This window comes from Haliotis rubra, unplaced genomic scaffold (genome assembly GCF_003918875.1).
Source record: "Haliotis rubra isolate DU_JTF1 unplaced genomic scaffold, ASM391887v1 Scf4, whole genome shotgun sequence".
Classification (NCBI taxonomy): Eukaryota; Metazoa; Mollusca; class Gastropoda; order Lepetellida; family Haliotidae; genus Haliotis; species Haliotis rubra.
The window spans coordinates 3356996-3372264 of record NW_025767079.1 but is presented as its reverse complement, the minus strand read 5'-3'; the positions used below and the strand labels follow the sequence as shown (position 1 = coordinate 3372264).

The 15269-nt window shown below is 42.4% G+C and overlaps 1 long non-coding RNA gene across 1 annotated transcript; it reads left to right on the top strand.

Annotated features, from left to right (window-relative positions):
- The first annotated feature begins 6525 nt into the window (after window positions 1–6525).
- On the top strand, window positions 6526–14325 carry LOC124287262. The gene is made up of 3 exons (XR_006901239.1): window positions 6526–6651; window positions 13015–13094; window positions 14072–14325. It is a non-coding gene; the product is annotated as an uncharacterized LOC124287262 (long non-coding RNA).
- The last annotated feature ends 944 nt before the right edge of the window (window positions 14326–15269 follow it).

The window sequence follows — 15269 nt, the reverse complement described above, 5'->3', positions numbered from 1 at the left end:
GTCGTCAAGTCTTCAGTCAACCGGGAAGCCTTCTGTCGCCGAGTCGTGGATAGGGTGAATGCCGGCTGCCTTTTATGTACACTGTGAAGCATCCTTCAAGGTCACCCGGCCCCTGGATGACCTGTACGTGTATGAGAGTGTAATGCATCACTTCTTTACATAGCATCAGACTTAAAACTACATCGTGCATTTGTGTAAGTTCGTGGTTTGGATTTCATGACATCAGCCTCACATATGGAAACAGTGTGCGATATAGCCACTGGCCCGCTAGCCCGTATATCTCCACAGTCACTGGCCCGACTGGCTAGTGAATTTTCATGGAGTCATTTTGTAAAAATAGCACCCTCTCGGAGTTTTTGAGTTAATAAAAACACTTTTAATTCCTGCAAGATTATGGTCTGATAAAAATGTTCATCATATTAGCAGGTTAATGATGTAACCCGTGTCTACATTTCGGTCTGGTGAATTATGTTGTAGGCTAGTAACGATCAGGCATAGCACAATAGACTGACCAGCACAATTTGGAACCTATTTCGCACACTGTATGCAAAGTTTCTTTCGTCTTAGTTTCTCGTCTTAAAAGTGTATATTACTGAACCCCCCCCCCCCAAAAAAAAAGCATATGTTTTCATGGTTTATTATTATGTGAAAGGACTTGTATTATATCATATCAAGAAGTATCGATGTATCATATGTATGTATCATCATCATCTTCATGTTTCGGGGCGGTGGGGTAGCTTAATGGTTAAAGCGTTGGCTCGTCTAGCCGAAGACCCGGGTTCGAATCCCCACATGGGCACAATGTGTGAAGCCCATTTCTGGTGTCCCCCGCCGTGATGTTGCTGGAATATTGCTAAAAGCGGCGTAAAACCAAACTCAATCAGTCAGTCTTCATGTTTCACAGATTTAAATAGATGAATGCAACAGACCGTTCGAGTGATTATTATTTTATTATTCCCCACTATGTACATAATCCCAAGTGCTAGCAATGCGTGTATCTTTTCAGATTTGCGAGTATGATTAAGAATTTGAAATTTCTAACAATGAAAGTCTAATTAATTTTATATGTCTTTAAGTTTGGAATGTACAGACATTTTCACTTGATGGCTACAATCTGTTAGTTTATCTGTACAATACATATACATATAACATTCCCATGTCTCTTTAAAAAGAGAAATTTAGATAACTTTTAGATTACGTTGCGTTTAAGAATTGTTCGTGTGGTACACCAGTTTTCAGTCTTAGAAGGGTGTAAAATTAAAATATAAGGGCAGATAACAGCATCGCCTATTGTATCGAGTTAATGATTTTATTTACATGCACAAAATGTTAACGAAAACTACCTGAATATTCCTGGCAGGCATAGGCAATCGTCTTTCTAAGCCAGGAAGATAAAGTGTTCTTTGAGATCTTAGTATCCATGTTGATTTTACAAGATAGGAATAGTCGACGACCATTCTGCCTGAAACTGTGTCGTGCGCTGAAGATACCAACGTAAGGACAAAGAAGTCTAGACTTGTCTGATCGGAGAGACGAGACTGGAAGAGCAGGAATCTTGGACACTCTTGTAACATTTATTATCTGGAATGATCTCATAAGTTTATGGAGGGAGCTGTTAGATCGAACACCTAATCCTTGAATATCACAAACTGAGGCGATCGCGGATCTGTATCATTCGATGGTGCCATATCTGAGATTCCTTTCCTTCCTGAGATAGAGTAAGAAAATGGCAATTTGGGGAATAGTAATGGGAGAGTCTAAGAGCTGATGCTGTCGTCTCCACTCGACGAATTGCTTCCGTTTAATATTGTACACTGAAGCTGTGAAGATCTGATTGACTGAGAGATAGCCAGTGTGTTCCCGTTGCAAATCCTGGTTGTTCGAGTGAAGTGCGGATAACTTCCATGCATGCAGTTGTTGCAGGTTCCCGTGACGGCGACTCGATTCTGGTTGAGTGAGTAAATTGTGCCAAGTTGGGAGAAGCAACGGCGAGTCGATGAGGAGATCTAGTAGTGTCGGGAACCACGTCTTTTAGGTACACTATGCTGGTAGATCTTGCTGAGCCCTTCCGGAACCAACGTGAAGAGGGGAAAAGCGTACGTCGTCATGTTGTCTCAGGTAACTGAGAGAGTATCCACTGCCCAAGCTAGGCGGTCTGGAACCGGACTGACGTTCAATCCAGGTGCATATTCATCAGCTTCCGAATCCATGGAAGGGACTGTCAACAAACCCTCTCGTATAACAATCTCTGGATGAAACGGTCAAACATGCCGCCCGTGGCTAAGGTCGACGACCGCTGAGCTTTCTTGAGCTTGCATTCGACACACACACACACACACCAAAAAAGTCACCAAAACTGTCACAAAAGTCACAAAAGTCACAAAAGTAAATAAATACGATTGTCGCACCAACAAATGCGATTGTACTGACCAATCTGTTAACTTGATCTTGAAAATTCAGTGTCAGCAAGTCACAGAAGAAAAACTTTTCCAAATTCCTGGATACGTCATGTGAGTAACACATATAGAAAATGTGTTTGATGTTTGAAAGGGCGCGCTCTGATGTCACGAATTAAGGGGAGATAATTCCATATAGTAAGGGACATACCACTAGGGAACTACGACTCCATGAACTTGTTTTTCTTTCCATGTTTCTGTATGTGTCTGTGGTAACCACAGGGAATCCAGAGGGACTGTTTACGCCTATAACTGCCCCAATTCTTCGGGATGTCGAGTTAAATAATTCTCAATGTTAGTGCACAATTGCAAATGTGTATTTCGAAAAAAATCGAATGTTGGAATAAGAGGTTGTAAGTTGCATGTTGCAAAGGTCACGTCTTTATAAACTACGTTCATGAATTTTTAACATCCAATTCAAACCTAATTTCTAGTAATTTCCAACCGATAACACTCATTGTCGGTAACGGCAAATTGCAAATGTGACGTTTACGAAGCTTTAAAGATTTCCTCAAATTTACAGGTTCATAATACGTTATACCATCGTTCGTCACATGAGCATGGTATTGACAAGTGCACAAACTCACGTATGTATGGTACAACCTATACTTGATAATTTACAACCTTGGAATACATAGAGGATATTTTGTTAATGTTGTCAAATAACATGTATTTCATCGAGTGGTCAGACAAAGTTGATATGTTCACTCGTGCCTGAGGTAAGTGGCTATATTTACACTAGTGAGTCTAAAATTTGGTGGGAAATATACAATAAGGGCAGCAATGTTATGATATGTTCAGATCTACTTCCATCTTCGATAATCTCCAGGGTATACGTTACGATCACTCTCCACTATACCCTGGATGCATCCACGGCTTGGCCCGATGATTGTATTACCTCCCTTTGCTGGCTTTTTATCCAATTAGGTGTCTACGCTGGGAAGTTGAGCGAACCAATCACAACTCTTCTTCGCTTCTTAAATTATCTAACCGTTTAAACGTGGCAACACAATTGATGCAGAGGTACTCTGAAAGAGGTAGAAGGAGTTCTTTCATATATTTTTGTTAAAGTTTCAGATCTGAGTGGCACTGCGAACAAACCTTCGCGACTGCGACCGCTATCTTTGTTGACGCTGGCAAGCTCGGATGTAACGGCGGCTTAGCTGATTGGCTACTGTGAGAATGCGGAGCCAGCAAAGGGAGGTAATAAAATCACCGGGCCAATCCCCGAAGGATGCATCCAGGGTATAGTGGAGAGTGACCCCCGTAACGTATACCCTGCAATATTCCAGCTATATGGCGGTGGTCTGTAAACAATCAAATCTGGACCAGACAATCCAGTGATCAACAGCATGAACATCGATCTACGTAATTGGGAGACGACGACATGTGTCAACCAAGTCGGTGAGTCTGACCACCCGATCCCGTTAGTCGCCTCTTACGACAAGCATGGGCTACTAAAGATCAATTCAAACCCGAATCTTCACGGGCGACACAGGAAGTTAAGAGTTGAATGAGCAGAGGAGCGTTGGGGTAGTCTAATGGTTAAAGCGTTGGCTCGTCACGCTGAAGACCCGGGTTCGAATCCCCACATGGGCACAATGTGTGAAGCCCGTTTCTGGTGTCCCCCGCCGTGATGTTGCTGGAATATTGCTAAAAGCGACGTAAAACCAAACTCAGTCAATCAGTCAGTTGAATGAGCAGAAGGTAGATCCTGAGTTCTAGTCCGTGGAAATATTATTTCTTGTTTTCGGGTCAGCGGCAAAATTACAATTGGTCAGGCGATGAGAAACACGGAAATAAAAGATACATATTATTAATACATTCTAGAGTTTCAGGTTTATTCGCATGCTTTGTATTGCACTTAGGGTGTTCCCATATGCGTTTCCATCAGTATATTTCAATTTATTCCTGGATGACTTTTGATATCATGAAAACGTTATCTCGGCAAACAGTGACTAATGTATTCATCTAACACGATGGCGGCCGAGTTTAAATCTCCACGTACAAGTTCTCACGGAGAAGCATTAATTTAAACAGCAAAATGATTAAATATTCAGGATATTTAAGCCGAGAAACTGTATGGATGACAACGTCTTTGTGACATTATGATGCAGTATAATGTCTTTAATATTATTTATCAGCTTCTAAAATGCAAATCAAAGAGAAATATTTAGAAGGTTTTAAAAAGGTTGTTAAACTCTTTTGCAACTCGTTTCCTTGGCCCATTAACAGGTGTTTCAACTGTGGTGAATAATAATGTCAAACCGCATCCTGTCTTAACACATGTGCCTGAGTTATGAGCCAGTTGAAGTTACAAACTGGGACGCTTACCATTTGTCCTGCTTCTGCAAACCATGCCCTACTAACAGGTTCTGTATGAGGACGTACTTTCAATTACGTAGGTACACGTTCCTATTATATTTAGTAAAGTACAGATTCTAGTACTTCTTTGGTCCCATCCGGGATTCGAACCCACAGTCAGGCACCTAATCGCCAGCACATACAGTCAGCCGCCAATATGTACTTTACTAAGAAAGTGTAATCCCAAATATAACGTATGTTACATTTGACCACTTTCTAAATGGCATTGTGTAATCATAGCTTTCGGTCGTGGGAGCCGTGCCAATTTACACTTATATAGGGGTACACAAAGTCCGCAGTCTTGACTACCAGTTGTCCGTCTTCCATTTTCGTGAAAGTCGCGGTGGCTGAGCGGGTTAGGCGGCTTTGTGTGCTGGCAATTAGGTGCCTGACTCTGAGGGTGTTGGTCCAAATCCCGGATGGGACTCAACCCCCAAACGTACTAGAATTTGTACTTTACTAAGGAAGTGTAATCCCAAATAAAACATATGTTGTTATTGTAGCCTTCACAGTTAATTGTTTTTAACAGCCCAAGGTTCTCAATCGCGGGTGGGATAGAGGACTGCAAGATTACAGTAAGACTACTACAGCCACGACTGGCTGGCTGACTGAGTTTGGTTTTACGCCGCTTTTAGCAATATTCCAGCAACATCACGGCGGGGGACACCAGAAATGGGCCTTACACATTGTACCCATGTGGGGATTCGAACCCGGGTCTTCGGCGTGACGCTTTAACCATTAGGCTACCCCACCGCCCCACTACAGCCACGAGGACTCGGGAAGATGAGTAATGTATCCGGTACAGATGACAGTCGGTATCGTGTCGAGACTTTGTATTTTCAGTTCGATGCATAATCAAACTCGTTATCTGAACTGTATCTACTTGTTGTGTGACCTTCCTGCATTTGGGTAGTTCCGACATTCACTATATGTCAGGTCCTTGTGATATGTTTTCACTGGACCTCGGACCGCCTCCGTGGTGTAGTGGTTAGAGCGTCCGCCCGGAGAGCAGAAGGTCGATGGTTCGATCCCCGACCGCGTCATACCAAAAGACGTTAAAATATGGTACTTGTTGGTCCCTGCCTGACGCTCGGCATTAATGAGTACAACAAGGACTGGTCGGCTCGGAGTCAGTATAATGTGTCTGAGTGGGGTATTCATGCTTCACTGCGGCATGGTATCTCAGTGGGCTAGCACTATACAACCAGCTTAAGTCTGGGCTAGTAAAAGCAGCCGCACATACACATACACACGCATGCACGTCGTCATATGAGCGAAATAATCTCAAGCACGACGTTATACCCAATTTCACCTCACCTCAGCTCATCTCCGAGCTCTGGTATTTATTTTGTCACAAAAACAACACAACAATATACGAGTGCTTCGGTGATATTAGTACCATTGGAATAAAAAATGAAATAGAGTTATCCTTCCTGTTAAAAGTAGTTTTGATGTTAATGCGCCAATATGAAATCCTCCCAGAGGGGCACGAGTCGCTATTCGGCTTGTTCCGGAATAACACGAGTTGGTCACGAATGCTGCAAGTTCTTGAAAGTATTAAATGCACACGAGGGGTTAACAAATGGCTTGACGGGCCCTTACTAAGTACACTGATTCTGGACATGCGCACTGCGCGCTACGTATTTCGAAACAATTTCACGTGCAAAACGTGCAAGTTTGTACCTGCAAGCTTCAGAAACTGTGAAATACACAAAAAGGGCCAAACAAATGGTTTCATAGGCCCTTAATTTGAACATTGAGTGTAGGCATGCGCACTACTCGTTTCAGCTTCTCTTTCTTGGCAGCTGTCCACGAGGAAAGATGCACCTCGGTGAGTGCTTCGAAGATTTTGTAACTGAAGTGCCCGATATTTTGTTGATCGATATAGGTTGATAGCTTAAATTTATCTCAACAATTTATATAGAGGTTTAAAGATCCTGTAAACAGAGAATGTGTACAGAAGTTGGTATTTGGGACTTGCGCTCGCAACACACGTGTATTTACATAAATGTATAGAGAAAAGGAAACGTTTTCATGGTTGTCTGTCAGAACGCAAACGTTGATTTAGTTGAATCAGTGCGAAAATTACAATGTAAACTACGAGTAAACTGTCAGATATGAGGTTTGTGTTTGTGTTTGGTATATATTTTCTGTCTAATACTCAAACAGACATGTACTGTGTTTAATGTGGTCCGTAAAAAAATATATAATTCTCACTTTCGCTGGAAAGTCCACATAACATCAAACGGGTTAAAAGTGTAACGTAGGTGTATGGGCCAGTTTACATGGCAACGAAGGTGTATGGGCCAGTTTACATGGCAACGAAGGTGTATCGGCCAGTCTACATGGCAACGGCCAGTCTTTTCGGCAACGTAGGTGTATCGGCCAGTCTACATTTCAACGAAGGTGTTTTGGCTAGTCTACATGGCAACCTAGTTGTATCTACCAGTCTTCTCGGCAACGTAGGCCAGTCTACATTTCAACGTAGGTATATTGGCCATTCTACATGGCAACATGGCAACGTGGATATTGGCCATTCTACATGGCAACGGCAAGTCCCAATGGCAGCGTAGGTGTATCGGCCAGTCTACATGGCAACGGGCAGTCTACATGGCAACGTAGGTGTATCGGCCAGTCTACATGGCAACGTAGGTGTATCGGCCAGTCTACATGGCAACGTAGGTGTATCGGCCAGTCTACATGGCAACGACCAGTCTACATGGCAACGTAGGTGTATTGGCTATTGTACATGGCAACGTAGGTGTATCGGTCATTCTACATGGCAACGTAGGTGTATCGGCCAGTCTTCATGGCAACGTAACCCGTGACCGTCCGGGTTAGAATATTGATCTTCAGTAACCCATGCTTGTGAGAGCCGACTTGGTTGACAAATGTCATCGGTATCCAATTGCGCAGATCAATGCTCATGCTGTTGATCACTTGATTGTGTGGTCCAGACTTGATTATTTACAGACCGCCGCCATATAGCTGGAATATTGAGTGCGGCGTAAAAGTAAACTCACTCACTCATGGCAACGTAGGTGTGTCGGCCAGTCTACATGACAACGTAGGTGTATCGACCAATCTGCATGGCAACGTAGGTGTATCGGCCAGTCTACATGGCAACGTAGGTGTATCGACCAGTCTACATGGCAACGTAGGTGTATCGACCAGTCTACATGGCAACGTAGGTGCATCGACCAGTCTACATGGCAACGTAGGTGTATCGACCAGTCTACATGGCAACGTAGGTGTATCGACCAGTCTACATGGCAACGTAGGTGTATCGACCAGTCTACATGGAAACGTAGGTGTATCGACAAGTCTACATGACAACGTAGGTGCATCGACCAGTCTTCATGGCAACGTAGGTGCATCGACCAGTCCTCATGGCAACGTAGGTGCATCGACCAGTCCTCATGGCAACGTAGGTGCATCGACCAGTCCTCATGGCAACGTAGGTGCATCGACCAGTCCTCATGGCAACGTAGGTGCATCGACCAGTCAACATGGCAACGTAGGTGCATCGACCTGTCAACATGGCAACAACGTAGGTGTATTGGCTATTGTACATGGCAACGTAGGTGTATCGGCCAGTCTACATTTCAACGTAGGTGTTTTGGCTAGTCTACATGACAACGGCCAGTCTACATGGCAACGTAGGTATATTGGCCATTCTACATGGCAAAGTAGGTGTATCGGCCAGTCTACATGGCAACAAGTCGCAATGGCAGCGTAGGTGTATCGGCCAGTCTACATGGCAGCGGGCAGTCTCAATGGCAACGTAGGTGTATCGGTCATTCTACATGGCAACGTAGGTGTATCGGCCAGTCTTCATGGCAACGTAACCCCGTGAGCGTCCGGGTTAGAATATTGATCTTCAGTAACCCATGCTTGTGAGAGCCGACTTGGTTGACAAATGTCATCGGTTTCCAATTGCGCAGATCAATGCTCATGCTGTTGATCACTTGATTGTGTGGTCCAGACTCGATTATTTACAGACCGCCGCTATATAGCTGGAATATTGAGTGCGGCGTAAAAGTAAACTCACTCACTCATGACAACGTAGGTGTATCGGCCAGTTTACATGGCAACATAGGTGTATCGGCCAGTCTACATTGCAACGTAGGTGTATCGACCAATCTGCATTGCAACGTAGGTGTATCGACCAGTCTACATGGCAACGTAGGTGCATCGACCAGTCTACATGGCAACGTAGGTGCATCGACCAGTCTACATGTCTACATGGACCAGTCTAATGGCAACGTAGGTGCATCGACCAGTCTACATGGCAACGTAGGTGCATCGACCAGTCTACATGGCAACGTAGGTGCATCGACCAGTCTACATGGCAACGTCAGGTGCATAGGTGCATCGACCCGTGTCTACATGGCAACGTAGGTGCATCGACCAGTCTACATGGCAACGTAGGTGCATCGACCAGTCTGTAGGCATCGACCAGTCTACATGGCAACGTAGGTGCATCGGTTTCCAATTGCAGATCAACGTAGGTGCATCGACCTGTCAACATGGCAACGTAGGTGTATCGACCTGTCAACATGGCAACAACGTAGGTGCATCGACCAGTCTACATGACAACGTAGGTGCATAGACCAGTCCTCATGGCAACGTAGGTGCATCGACCAGTCCTCATGGCAACGTAGGTGCATCGACCAGTCCTCTTGGCAACGTAGGTGCATCGACCAGTCCTCATGGCAACGTAGGTGCATCGACCTGTCAACATGGCAACAACGTAGGTGCATCGACCAGTCCTCATGGCAACGTAGGTGCATCGACCAGTCTACATGGCAACGTAGGTGCATCGACCAGTCCTCATGGCAACGTAGGTGCATCGACCAGTCCTCATGGCAACGTAGGTGTATCGGCCAGTCCTCATGGCAACGTAAGTGTATCGACCAGTCCTCATGGCAACGTAGGTGCATCGACCTGTCAACATGGCAACGTAGGTGTATTGGCTATTGCACATGGCAACGTAGGTGTATCGGCCAGTCTGAATGGCAACGTAGGTGTATTGGCCAACATGGCAACGTAGGTGTATTGGCCAACATGGGAACGTAGTTCAGTATATTTCAGTCATGTGACAGAAAAAATGTTTTCTTATTAATTAACTATACCTGAAGGCAAAAGTTATTGTGATTGTGTAGATATGTGAAGTAACAAGAGATATTTTAATGATTAGGCATTTTTAATATCGCAAGAAAATCATTCCACAATAGGTGTTCCGGTTTCAAGCATTCCAGTGGCTTTCATTTTCGGTTAGCCTTAGCATCGAGAAATGCATGCAGATTCTTCCAAATTTGTGTTTTGCGGACCCGTTGACGTCTAAACCACTGGTAGGGAACTTGGTTTCAGGGAGAGAGGAGTCTTTGTGATTTAAGCAACTGCAAGGCGGGTGGATATTTGAAATAAATGTCCTGTAGACGTCTAAAATCAACTTTATAAGGAAATTAATTCCACGTTGACCTCAATGCTATGTTCCTTTCAAAAAAGGATTGAATAAATTATTGTAACATGAAAAGTCAGCTTTCTGATTGGGTTCACCTCCCACTTTAAAGAAGCACGTGCTCTCTTATCAGCGAAAAGACGCATTTTTACAGTACAAGAAGAAATTATTGAGAATTTAAGATTGTAATTTATTTTATTTTTTTCACTCATTACTCACGTATTAAATGTAAATATTAGCAGAACATAACTCCAGAATCAAATCGGACCACCTCTTCTTTCATTTCAGCAATAGTTGTCAGATTTTTCTTATTGACACTTTCCTTCATAAGTCCCCAAACATTTTCTATTGGATTTGGGTCAGGGCTATAGCTTGGCCAATCTAATAATGTCATATTTGGGGTCCGAAACCAGGCCCCACACGTTTACTTTCGGACTGTACTTTGGGCGCTGGTACAAAGGTTTCTCAGTTTGTTTGGTTGGTCCAGAATTTCAGTGTATTAGGAAACAGCCACACAGAACTTTCATCTGAGAAAATCACATTGTCCCAGTTAAAATCTCTATGCTGTAAGCACCAGTTCAACCTTCCCTCTTTTTGTTCAGGTTTCATGATCGGTGATGGAATTCCTCGACATTTCTGCAGCTCAGTTGTCTCTCTTGAATAAAACCAAGCACTTGGTAGCTGGTCAAGGTTGTTTATACTAAAGTACTGTCGGAAATAGAAAAAAACTGTTTTTAGGCTGTTACTCTGGATCCCTAAAATTTACACAATTGCAAATAGCGTATGTCGAAATAACCCACTTCGGCCTAACTGGGCGTTCAGTGGGATGCGTAATAGGATATCCAGAAAAGCATGTTGACTCGTAAAATCGGGAAAAACTAAGAATAGTTGCTGAAAACAATAGATCAGACTATAGATGGCAATTAGGTCGCTCAGCCAGGTATGACGGCGGACCGTCGACTCACCTGGCATGAAATGCACGTGCTGCCTGCAGGCACAAGGGGTCATCTCAAAGATATTTTGTGCTTTTCAATGTGTGTTGACTGTCTTATCTATTGATTAACATCTTACGTGTCTTTCTTTCATATAGTTTATGTTGATATGTAAAAGAGTATGATACCTGAAAACCATAGAAACGCATCGTAGTATATAGGTGGTATGACCACCCGAAGATCGACTGGACTGGATATTATTTGTAAATTGTTATGACGTGCCGTGTACCTCCCCAGTATAATTGCCCTAAAGGATTATCTTATCTTAGCTGATATCTCTATCCCCAAGCCCGACCCCAGGTTTTGCTTTTGAGACAGCCCCTCCTATCTGTTTCTTTTTATAGTGACAGTGAGACTGCATGGTAGCTACATCCTTAATAGTTTCGGCATAAAAGTTATTATTTTTTACGTCAGCTATCGTTTATAACGAATCTACGTCTAATTTCAAATTGGGCATTTAAAAAGTGTCCTTTGTAATACAATATCGTCGCACACTAATTTGTATAAAGCTATGGTCTGTTCCAAATAAGTCTTTTTGGACGTAGAAAAAAACCGCATTGCTCATTTCTGCACTAATTTCCCCTCAGTAAAGTCCTTTTTCTTCACCACCGAGACTGTGGAGATAAATGAGAAAATACAGGTTTTTGTCTATTTCCGACAGTACTATAGGAATCCAATTAAACATATTCCTAAAATTCTCAATTTCTGGTCATACTATAAAAATGAAAGACTGAAATTGATGCAAGGGAAAGGTCACAGATAATTCACAATCACAAAAATGGAATTGACGGGACAATTTGTAAGCTCTTGTTCATGAATCGGAATTGGACGTTTCTATTGATGTATCAGTTGTGTCTAAAGATCATCTGAATGTTTGATATTGACTGAATATATAATGTTCACCTTTCGTCTCAAGTGTTCCATGTCAGGACAATGCTGACTAGAATTGGCCAATTTTCACTGATTTTAATTTACTGAACTCATGACTAATATTTTCAACGTTACGAATTTGTTTTACAATACACCAGTTCATGTGTAAACAGTACCTTTAAACATTATGGCATATGTTGCATTTTAGTTTAGAACAGTTGCCTGAAGTAAGTGGCTATATTTACACTAGTAAATAAATACTTGGACAAATTTAAGAAGTATATTTGTATGTGTTCCACATTGTGAGTTGCAATCACTTGCAGGTACTCATTAAACATGGTATATAGTCATGCTTTCAGAATGTAAAAACTGGAGAACTGTACATGATGCACACCAAATTTCCCTTGACATAATGAAGAAATCATCATGTCTTGTTCATGTGGGCGACTTAAAATTACCTGATGCCACACCATTTATTGGCCAAGTAAATGTTTAAATACAACAACAACTTTCTGCCTTCTCCTGAATGAACACACAATGATAGGAATTCTCCGTTACCATCAACTGTCAATCTCAAATTTTCAGTTGCCAGTGTTAAAGACTGACATTTTTGAAATATAATTTTAGTGAAATTGATGTTGAAATATTGATATAGCAAAGACTCTGTGACAAAGTTTATGTCGCAAAAGTCACAAGACTCCATTCTCACTGTAACCAAGTTCCCTTTCAGTGTAAACAGTGACTTGAGTGACAATGATTCGAGGTTTAGATGGTGTTTCGGCCCATATTTCAGGGAGAGGAATTCGTGAAATAATTGTATTAAATCGTAACAACGCACGCACTCAGCCCGTGTATTGTACTTTAACAGCGGCAAGTTCAAGATCTAGTGCACGGACAAACATCCATTATGGCGGATTCATGAGGACTGTACACTTGCCCTCATATAAAGTAAGGGAGTATTTTCTTTGTCGATGCAATCACAAGGTCAACTCTTTAAGCCGTGCGAGATACGTGAAGTAATGTGGTAATGCTCCACGGCATGAATCCGACACTCTTCTTTCTGACGTTTAGTGACCTCGTTCGTTCCTTTAATGCCCATTTACTTTTTTAATGGCTTTTTTCGTCCCATGAAAACTTAATATTATAAGCGTGATTTTCGAAACATCATACAATACCACTTGCTATTTAACTAACAATTATTCAGACGTTCAAAATGGCTAGAATATCAAATACATTAGGCCATTCTATACGATGGCAGATAATAGTGATTTTACGGGTACGTCGTTTTGTCCTCCACACGGATATTCTTGTACGTGATCGCGGGCATCTTCCCAAAGGAAGAGTGTCCTTCGCCTAATTGTCAGCACAAGGTGCCTTTATTGCGGCAATCGACCCGTGCAGGTTAGGGTTAGAACTGACATGTCATCGTATACCGATTGCGTAGATCGACGATGCTAATGATCACTGGATTGTCTGGTCCAGACCGACGGCACATGCTGAAATATAGCTGAGTGCTGCGTAAAACTGAAACAATTTATTTTTGCGGTAATCTGTCATTCTGTTGGGGATTTGTTTCGAAACTTAAGGAGCGTACGAAAGGACAAACTTGTTTTATGAAGGTCAGGAGATCTCTTAAGGAGTCAGAAAATGGACCGCGAACCTTACAAATCGGCAAGAGGTGAAGGTTGTTTTAAGGCTACTTTATCAATGACATGTTCAACCCAGTGTATTCAACTGTGAGGTCAGTCTTGTGTGTTTTTGTCCCCCGCCTTGATATATTAAATATCGTCTTCGGTTCCCAATTGCGCAGATTGATTACAGATCGCCGCAATATATCTGGAATCTGATCAATAATGAATTATATAGAATTGAAGGAAACGGGTTTCGTGTCGCTTTTTCATCGGAGTTTATTTTTTTCGTTTCAGGGGAATCTTACACCCCCAGTAACGCAAGTCGACCAGTCCAACACCAGATGTCGGCCGGTGTAACATTGGTTCAAGATCTAGTGCAGGCGTGACACTTTCTCAGACAAACATCCGTCATGGCTCATGTCACTCAGATCCAGAACTGGAAAGTAATAATAAAGCCTGATCCGAGAAATTAATGCTACCGGACAGAACCATCTCCAAGGTCACAAATTCCACTGTACTGGATCATTTCAATAAAAGCTGCGAACAGACCTGACTGTTTTTATTTCAGTAAAGCTGCAAAATTACAGAGCTGGCTCGTGTAGGTCGGCAAACCACACAATCAATACCTGAAAATGAGTCCCGTTACACTAGTGAGTATTTTGTATTTTGGAGGGAGCTAAAATAATATGAACTTTTCTACTGGAGATATGAATAATGGTAAATCTCCAGGTTTGGTCGAGCGAGTTTTATTTACTCCAAAACTATTTTAAATTAAACACGTTTCTGGGATCCTTACTTTGCTCCAACGAAACTTTAATGGATTGACCCCTACTGGGTGTATTTGGACCTGTTCAGGGTGACAGAGGCTGATATTGGGCCTTGTCTACAAGGAAGGTCAGTAAATATTCCAAAATTTGAATTCAAAATGTTCCTACATTTTCTCCAGTAACTACTGATGTTATGGTGTCAAATAGCAGAGATGCCAACCCCAAAGTGTTGCAAATAGTAGTTTCAAGGATCAAACTTAGTTGACTACTAATTTTATGGTCAAACTACTAAATAATTAAAATCATGATGGATTCTGAGGAAGATAATGACACTAATCAAGTGTGAAGATAATTTCACATACCTCCAAAAGCAGATTTCCAAACAGTCACTTGCGATGATTCCAGTTCAAATATGTCATTAAATTTGATGTACGGAAGGTAACTGAAGTCCAAAAATGTATTTAATCGACGACAATATGTTTTTGTTTATACACACAATACTGTCACTTTGGAAAGCACAACCCCTGCCCTTGCGATCGTTCAAAAAAATTAAACGGCTATTGAAACGCATAGCATGCCAAGGCTTACGTCTGCACAACGTCATGAGGCCATTGGTATGGTCCGTGGGGGAATGTCTCAACGACAAGTGACTGCACATTTCCACTGCCACCGGAACATCATTTCTGCACTGGTGTGAGGCTACCAGAACACAAATGACGTCATCG